Raw genomic sequence first — 9194 nt, forward strand, 5'->3', positions numbered from 1 at the left:
TTCGAAGGCGTATGACTCCTTTTGTTAATTTATCTGAATATTACTTGAATATTCATCGGAGGGCTTATGACTCTTTTATATTATTTATTGAATATTATTTATAATATTCATTCGAGGTATTATGACTCAGCTTATTTCATTTATTGAATATTATTTGAATATTCATTTGAGGATCTATGACTCCGATTATTTGCTGAGATATATTCTTTATTTTATTAAAGAATAAGGTGTCGATAATCAAACTTATTTTTTGATTATTCAAATAAAGATATTACTTTCGTATAAGTATATCTTTGATTATTTGCTATTCATCTCAAGTATAAGTTTTAATACTTCTACTTCAATTATTTTTATAAAGATTATTCTTTATGGGAATATTATTTAAATATTAACATTCAGTCATTTTCTAAATATTCTGGGGACTGATTTACTTCATTAAATCAGTTTTACTCCAAGCACTCTTTAAAGTGTTTTCGAGTCTTTAAAATGATTTTCAAAAGTTAGAGCGGATCCCAAAACTATTTTTATATTTAAGATCTTCCTTTTAAAAAGGGGATTTAAATACTCGCTCAAAACATGGGGGATCTAGCTCGGTGGTGTGTTTTATATTCGCAACAAGGTTGCTGTCTTGGTAAAAGAGTTTTTGATTACTTACCCAATATTCGGGAAGTAAAATTCTTGGAACAAGTTAATCCATTAACAGGCATCGCCTGGGAAATATCGGTGAGGTTTCCTTTCCAACTAGATACGACTTCTTGTTGGAGCCGTATCAACAAGTTTCTACTTGGGGAAAGGGGGAAACGAGCTTTACGTTTCAGAGTCATGGATTTCATCTGAACTAGGAGTGGCGTAAGTGGTCGAGTAGCGCCGGCCCAGCCTTATTATATTGGCCCAAATGGCCTGGAAGTTCCGCTAAGGCGGTCCATTCCTTAGGAGTTCAGTGTTCGGTTGACAAGTAAATCCGACAGGTTCTCCTCTACATGTAGAAAATGGTGGGGTTGTACTACTACGACTGATCATCGTAAGTGGTCTTCCTGGCGCGGTAAACTCCCGTAATGAGTTCATCATCCATTTGGATAATTCTGCAACACTACCCGTAGCATTTCGATCGAAAGGCTACTAATGGGTGGTTGCCGAAGCATTGACAGGGTCAAACATTTTTATTAGTGTATCCATTGAATGAAGTATCTCGTAACTTATCTCTTTTCAAAATATTTCAAAGATCAAATATTTTCAAGTTTTATTTGTGGTCTCATCTATGGGATGACCTCGTGAATCTTATAATACTTTGAACGGTGATAGTTCAAGTAGCTTTATAAATGATATAAGTGTGGGGAAGTATTGGTAACTTCATTCCTTGTTTTTACTTATATCTAGTAAGTAATTATCTTACACACGATAAAGATTCTAGTAAGTATCCATTTAGATACTTGTATTATTGTTATCACTACATATTATCTTGCGAGCTGTAAGGCTCACTCTTGCTTTATTTCTTCATCACACAACAACAGTTAGGAGAGATGGCCAGACTCCAGCAGACCCAGCGCAAGCGCGTGGGAAGCGTTCCGCGTCTTCCCGATGATGTTGTAGCTGCTATAGCTGCAGAGGTAGATCCATTGTAGTTCAGACCATCTACTTTTGAGAATCAAATTATGTATAATTATAACTTGTGGCAGATAATGGCAATTAACTGTAAATTATCAAGTAATCATTTTGGGTTGTAATAATTTTAAATTGTGGATTCAAAGACTTGTACTTATTTCAATTTCATCTCTGAGACTATAACGGGTTGTGGTGTATGTTAGTGTGGGGTCACAGCATGAGGTTATTTATTATTAATTAAGTGAAGTGATATTATGGAAAGAAAGACCGTGACAACCCGGATCCCCGACCCCAGATCTGGGGGTGTTACAACAACCACAACATAATGTACAACCTGTCACTAATACCGCACCAGTGCCTCGTCGTAGTGGGAGGGTTGTTCAACAGCCTGATAGATTCATAGAATCAATGTATTCTAATCAGGTCTGGGAGCTCGTGGAACCACCCAAAGGTATAAAACCTATTGGATGTAAGTGGATCTACAAGAAAAAGAGGGGATTAGATAAAAAGGTGAAAGCCTGGAAAGCAAGACTTGTTGCGAAAGGGTATACTCAGAAAGAAGGTATCGATTATGAGGAAACCTTTTTACCGGTAGTCATGCTTAAGTCAATCCGTATTCTTTTATCTATAGCAGCTCATCTCGATTATGAGATTTGGCAAATGGATGTCAAGACAGCTTTTCTTAATGGAAGTCTTGAAGAAACCATCTATATGCAGCAACCAAAAGGATTCATTAAGGAAGGCCAAGAGCATCTGGTATGTAAGCTTAAGAGGTCTATTTATGGACTTAAACAAGCTTCTAGAGACTGGAATATTCGTTTTGATCAGGCAGTCCAGTCATATGGATTTGATCAAAGTCCAAGCGAATCGTGCGTGTATAAGAGAAGTGAAGGTAATGCAGTGGTTATTCTAGTACTATATGTAGATGACATTTTACTCATTGGAAACAATGTTGAGATGTTGTCATCAGTAAAGGCATGGTTGTTCAAACAATTTGATATGAAGGACTTAGGTGAAGCGGCATACATCCTTGGGATCAAAGTTATAAGGGATCGCAAGAAAAGGATGTCGGCTTTATCTCAAGAGCCCTACATCGATGAAGTATTAGCTCGTTTTAACATGCAGAACTCCAAGAAAGGTTTTCTACCTTTTAAGCATGGAGTTACTCTATCTAAGAAGCAGTGTCCTTCGACACCTAAGGATATAGAGAGCATGAAAGCAGTTCCTTATGCTTCAGCATGTGGAAGCTTAATGTATGCTATGTTATGTACGAGGCCTGACATTAGCTTTGTTGTAGGCATGGTTAGTAGATATCAGTCAAACCCAGGTCAGGAACATTGGAGTGCAGTAAAAACTATACTCAAGTACCTGAGAACGACTAAGGAGTATATCTTAATTTACAAGGCCTCAGATCTATTTCCTTTGGGATATACTGATTCAGATTTCCAATCAGATAGGGATAAGAGGAAATCAACCTCGGGATATGTTTTTACTTTGGGAGGTGGAGCCGTTATATGGAGGAGTGTAAAGCAGAAATGCATTGCAGACTCCACCATGGAGGCCGAGTACGTGGCGGCCTCTGAGGCTGCCAAGGAGGCTGTATGGTTCAGGAACTTCCTTTTGGACTTAGATGTGGTACCTAATTTTCCTAGGAGCTTGACGGTGTATTGTGATAACACTGGTGTTGTGGCAAATTCAAAGGAACCGCGAGACCACAAAGCAGCTAAACATATTGAACGTAAGTATCATCTCATACGAGGAATCGTAAAGCGAGGGGATATAGTTGTGGCTCACATATCATCAGAAGACAACCGAGCAGATCCTTTCACAAAGAGCTTGCCAACCAAGGTTTTTGACAAGCATGTGGAAGTGATAGGAGTCAGATGGATGGACACATAGATTTTTATGTAATAGTGGATTAAATAAACACTGATGTACACATAGAATATTTTGAGTATAAGTGGGAGATTGTTAGTGTATACTGAAAATATTTATTTGAAGTATGTACATTTATTTCTGGCCAGTTTATTTGAGAATCATTTGAATGTTTACATGTTGTCTAATATTATATATTGTGAACAATCTAGTATCAAATGGGATACAGAATATTAGATTGTTAAATACGGTTATATAATATAATAAGGTTCACAGCACAGGTGGTGTTGGACAATCCACTGGTATGGCTGTAATATTATTTAGATTAGTTTATATTGACTAATAAATAATACTAGTATACCTTGTGTATATTGAACATGATCAAATTTAAAATTGTTCCCTTAATACTGATTAAGAAGGAGAACTAAGATTCTATGTTATTATTAATGCTTAGGTTCTTAATCCGGAAATAGTAATTGACACGTGTATATTATTTACATGCTTTGATTTATATATGAAATAATTCTTTTGAATTATATCATTATATTTTGGGTGATGGAATTATATATATGGTGGATATTATTTATTGAAGGAATCCATGTCCTGATAATATTCGGGTTAATGATGTCCCCTTGAAAGCTCAAAAAGATTTAATTATGTGAAACCCTGCAGGTGGAATTTATTCTTCTGGCATAATTAAATAAAGGTTGAGTGGATGATCAAGGATAAAAGATATTAATTAAATAAATTATCAGTAATTTATTTAATTAATGGACATATGATATTTTAAACATGGGGAATTTAATAAGCAAATAATATTGGAACCGAATTAATTAAATTACGGTATTAGGAAAGGTAGTGCAAATATTAATTCTTTAGTGGATTGAATTAATATTTAATTACATTGGGCTAGGCTCAAGATGTAATTAGAAGGCCCAACCTAATTATCCATGGTCCCTATTGTAGCCTATATATATATATTCTTATTCTCTTCTTGCTTGGAATTGTGTGAAAACATATGGTAGCCACCAAGGAGCAAGAAGAGAGGATAACTTGAGAAGACGGAGGCCACACTTCGCTCAAGGGAATTTGGGAATACAATAGAAGAGCGTGGAATCAACCATTAACAAGGTAATCCTCTTTTCGTAATCTTTATCGTAAAACGTAGTAACACCCTAAGTCCGTGGTTCCCAACACCCTCTCCTCTAAGATCCTGTCTACAGCTTGTGAAGAATGGAACATAAGCTGGCAGGAGGCCTTGACTAAGGCCTTAGTTGATTCTTCCAGGCTCATTTCCTGCCACTGTTGGATTTCTTCAATTGTAATATAGAGGGACCCTAGAGGGCCGAGATGGTTTAGAGCTGAAGAGGATCTGGTGGGAGGAATTTCTTGGAGAGGAACTGCGAGATCAACCTCAGGCGCGTCCTTGGCAGGTTTATCTGTAGGTGCGCCTTCTTCTTCTTCCAGGCCAAGTTCAACCCTTTTCTCCTGAATCTCCTTAGCAAACTCTGTCTTGAACTCCGCCATTTCAGCAACCATTTCCTCGCTAAATTTTTCAAAGTTATACTCAAGATCATTCGCTATGAATCCAATCCTGTAGAAATGGAAACTATTGGCAAAGCCTTCATCTGTTATCACTCTCCTCTCCTCCGGCCAGCCATCCCTTTATTGACCTTCAAGATATTCAATCCTAAGTTTTGCTTCTTCCAGTTCAGTGTGAAGGGATGTGGCTTTCTTATTGGCAATGTCAAGTTGAGAGGACAAGTTTGCCACTTCATCCTTGAGAAAAGAAATATCAGAGTCTTTTGCCTTAATGTCCTTGGAGTGGAGGAAATCTTTGTCTTTGAGAGTGTTCTGCAAGATGTTGTTATCTCCTTGAAGCCTTTCTAGGCGGGCCCTCTCCTCTAAAATCCTATCTACAGCTTGTAAAGAATGGAACATAAGCTGGCAGGAGGCCTTGACTGAGGCCTTAGTTGATTCTTCCAGGCTCATTGCTTGCCACTGTTGGATTTCTTCATCTGTAACATAGAGGGACCCTAGAGGGCCGAGATGGTTCAGATCTGAAAAGGATCTGGAAGGCGCGCCATCTGTTCGAGGCCTCTTAGACGCGCCTTGTTGCTCAGTTAAACCCACCACAGTCCTTTTTGGGACGGGGGTAGGCTGGGGAACAGAAGGAGTAGGATTGGTGTTTGAGCCTTAGGGGTGTCCTTCCTTAGCGGTTTGGACTTGGATCTGTAGCTAGGACTTGCCCCAAATGACTTGGGAATCCTAGGAGGAGCCATTTCTGCATAAAACATATGAAATATATTAGTAAAACATAGCAGAAAGGTAAATACTTAGGGCGCGCCTAAACAAGATTAAAGTTGCTATTAAAGAGGTAGTACATGTGTTTATGATATGCAGAAGTAGAAGTAGCAAATAAAGATAAAAGCAAGTATGAGGCGAATAAAGTACAATATGCAATATACGAATAAAGAAACTAAGGCGACAGTAAAGTAAAACATAGATAGGACGCGCCCTAAAGGGAAGGCGCGCCCTCACAAGTACTATCATTGTTCAAACCTAATGGGGGTTCACTTTGTGTGGTACTATCTTCATGTTCTTCTTCATCTTCTTCATTATCGTTATCAACTTCTACAACACGAGTAAGGGGAACGCCTTTCCTAAACTCTGTATACCTACATTTCATCCCAACACGATCAGATAATATACCAACTCGCATTAGGTTGGACTCTGTGACGAGTGTCTTTAAATTTCATCTCTCTGCATCAATCTTGAGTATGGCTTCCGCCTTTTCTTTGGGCGCGCCCTCAAGTTCCCGCACAGAGTATTTGTCTGGTGCAGAAGAGAAGGATAACATGAGAAATAAAAAAATAAATAAAAAGAATTAAGTAGGGTGCGCCCTTGCTTGGATCTATGTTGAACTGGTATCTAATTCTAGAAACATCATATAATTAGAAGAAGTTCTCTTTCCATCTCTTCTCATGTCGTGGCTGACTTTCCCTTATGAGAAGCCCTTCTTGTTATGCTGCTTGTGAAGGGTTTCGAGCACATAAACGAAACGGAAATAATAATTAAAAAAGTGAAAAACCAGAAATTTCGAAACCTACCGCATGATCCATGCAAAAAACAGAAATTGGTTGAATAATGGAGATCCAAAGATTGTTCAATCACCACGTATCCCACTCTCGCGATCTACGCTCTATCGGTATCCACACGAATGCTTGTACTCAAGGATTGGATGTGTACTAGCACACACTCGTTTTTCTTACTCTCTCCATTTTCTCTCTTGGTGGCTAGGGTTTTAGTAAAGTCTTGCGCACAAAATCAGTCACACAAGAGATATTATATAGAGAGTTGAAAAAGAATTATACTCCCTCCGTCCCTCTCATTTCTTTACAGTTTTTTTCACATGCCTGATACGCATTTTAATGCAACTATAAAGTATATTTCCGTAATTTATTTTTAAAATTTTCTTTTTTTGTATAAAAGTTTGAACATTATATTTTTATGTAAAAGAAAAAATATTTTAAAAAAATTATGCAACTACATTTAATAAGAGCATTAAAGTGTGTGTCGAGCCCCCGTCCCCCAATGTAAATAATTGAGGGGGACGGAGGGAGTAACTCTTAACTAATTAGGAGTTATTAATAATTTAAAATTCCTATTTGTATAATAATTAAGTCACACTTAATTATTTAACAACTGAATTTCATAATTGATATTAGTAAATTCGAATATCATTATTTATCTAATTAATTAAGTCATACTTAATTAATATTATAAATAATTCGAACTACTTTAATTTAATTTAAATCCAATTTAAATTAAATAATCCTTCAAGTATTCTTTGTGTGTGACCCTATAGGCTATTACTACGTTGACAATGAATTTTAAATCTAATATAAAATCATAAACAATGAGCGGCATCTAGTAATACATCATTTCTACCCAAGTAATAATAATTGAATCGGTGATCGATTAAACCTTTCGTGAATAATGTACAATATAATATAATCTCTTTAACCAAATATTATAGATTAAACTAGAGGCATGTAATGTGTCATCCTCATCATAGTTTAATCCAAGTTTCCTTGATCAATGAGTAGACTATCATATCAAATCGATATTTGAGCGTGGCCCCGCATTTCATAGTTTAGCTCACACAAGAGGCCAATAATATCACTCCTAAAATAGGAGGGTTAAATCTCATTTAAATCATTCATATTTCTCATACGATTCATAATATACCCAATGTCAACTTTTATCATTACTCATTCAAGGATAACTTTTAATAGAATCAATGTATATTAATTCTCGTATCAAAATATAATGACCTCGGGTCTAAGGACCATTACATCATTATCACTGTGAGAATTACTTATGACACAACATACATGTAGAATCTCACATCGGGCCTGTCCAGCACCATGTATATTTACATATGCCTGTGTTTTTTGACTTCAATATCACTATACCTATGATCAATGAGATGTGATCATCAGTCAACAAACACACCAGCCTTAATGTATTATTATTGTCCCTTAATAATAATACTCGACTAGGGACCTTTAGAAATATTGATACTATTCTCATAATCTCATTTCTAAGTCACGTACTTAGAAATATAGAATTACATATCATATTCCAAGGACATTTATTAATCAAATATTTATATCGCAATAAATTAAGAATTAATAAATTATAAAGGGAATAATCGATAGAACATAAACATTAATAATTCAAATGTCTTAAACTAAAATATCATAGTGTTGTCTCTAGGGTACAAACACTAACAACTTGCCCACAACCAGATAGTAGTAGTCATGGTCAGACTTTCTGAGGCTGAAGAAATGGCTAACTTCTTCCATAGAAGGTGCAGGGAATCCTAGGTCCATGTACATAATGTACAGTGCTAGAACAAGTTTGTAGCTGTTGGGAGATAATTGGAGAGGGCCAAGTCATATAACTCAATCACATCCCCAAAGTAGGGATGGAGAGGCGCGCCCACATCTAAAGATACCAGCTTTGGACTGGTAACCATCCTTGGAATTCTAAAGTTCCTGCCATAATTGAAGATATGGGGGTGCATCATGCTCAGAGGGTGCGCCCATATCCTTCCATATCATAAAATTCCATTAGCCATTTTAATTGTTCATCTGAACAATTTGATGAAAGCCCCACACAGAATAACTTTCCTTGTTCCTTTCTGAAACATTTCTTCACGGCCTCCGTATAAACTTCATACTTACTCCGGTCAAAATCCAACTCGTTGTCATAAACTTCATACTTACACAGGCATATAATGACCTCAGGTCTAAGGACCATTACATCATTATCACTGTGAGAATTACTTATGACACAACATACATGTAGAATCTCACATCGGGCCTGTCCAGCACCATGTATATTTACATATGCCTATGTTTTTTGACTTTAATATCACTATACCTATGATCAATGAGATGTGATCATCAGTCAACAAACACACCAGCCTTAATGCATTATTATTGTCCCTTAATAATAATACTCGACTAGGGACCTTTAGAAATATTGATACTATTCTCATAATCTCATTTCTAAGTCACGTACTTAGAAATATAGAATTGCATATCATATTCCAAGGACATTTATTAATCAAACATTTATATCGCAATAAATTAAGAATTAATAAATTATAAAGGGAATAATCGATAGAACATAAACATTAATAATTC

Source organism: Apium graveolens, chromosome 11 (assembly GCF_009905375.1).
Source record: "Apium graveolens cultivar Ventura chromosome 11, ASM990537v1, whole genome shotgun sequence".
Lineage (NCBI taxonomy): Eukaryota > Viridiplantae > Streptophyta > Magnoliopsida > Apiales > Apiaceae > Apium > Apium graveolens.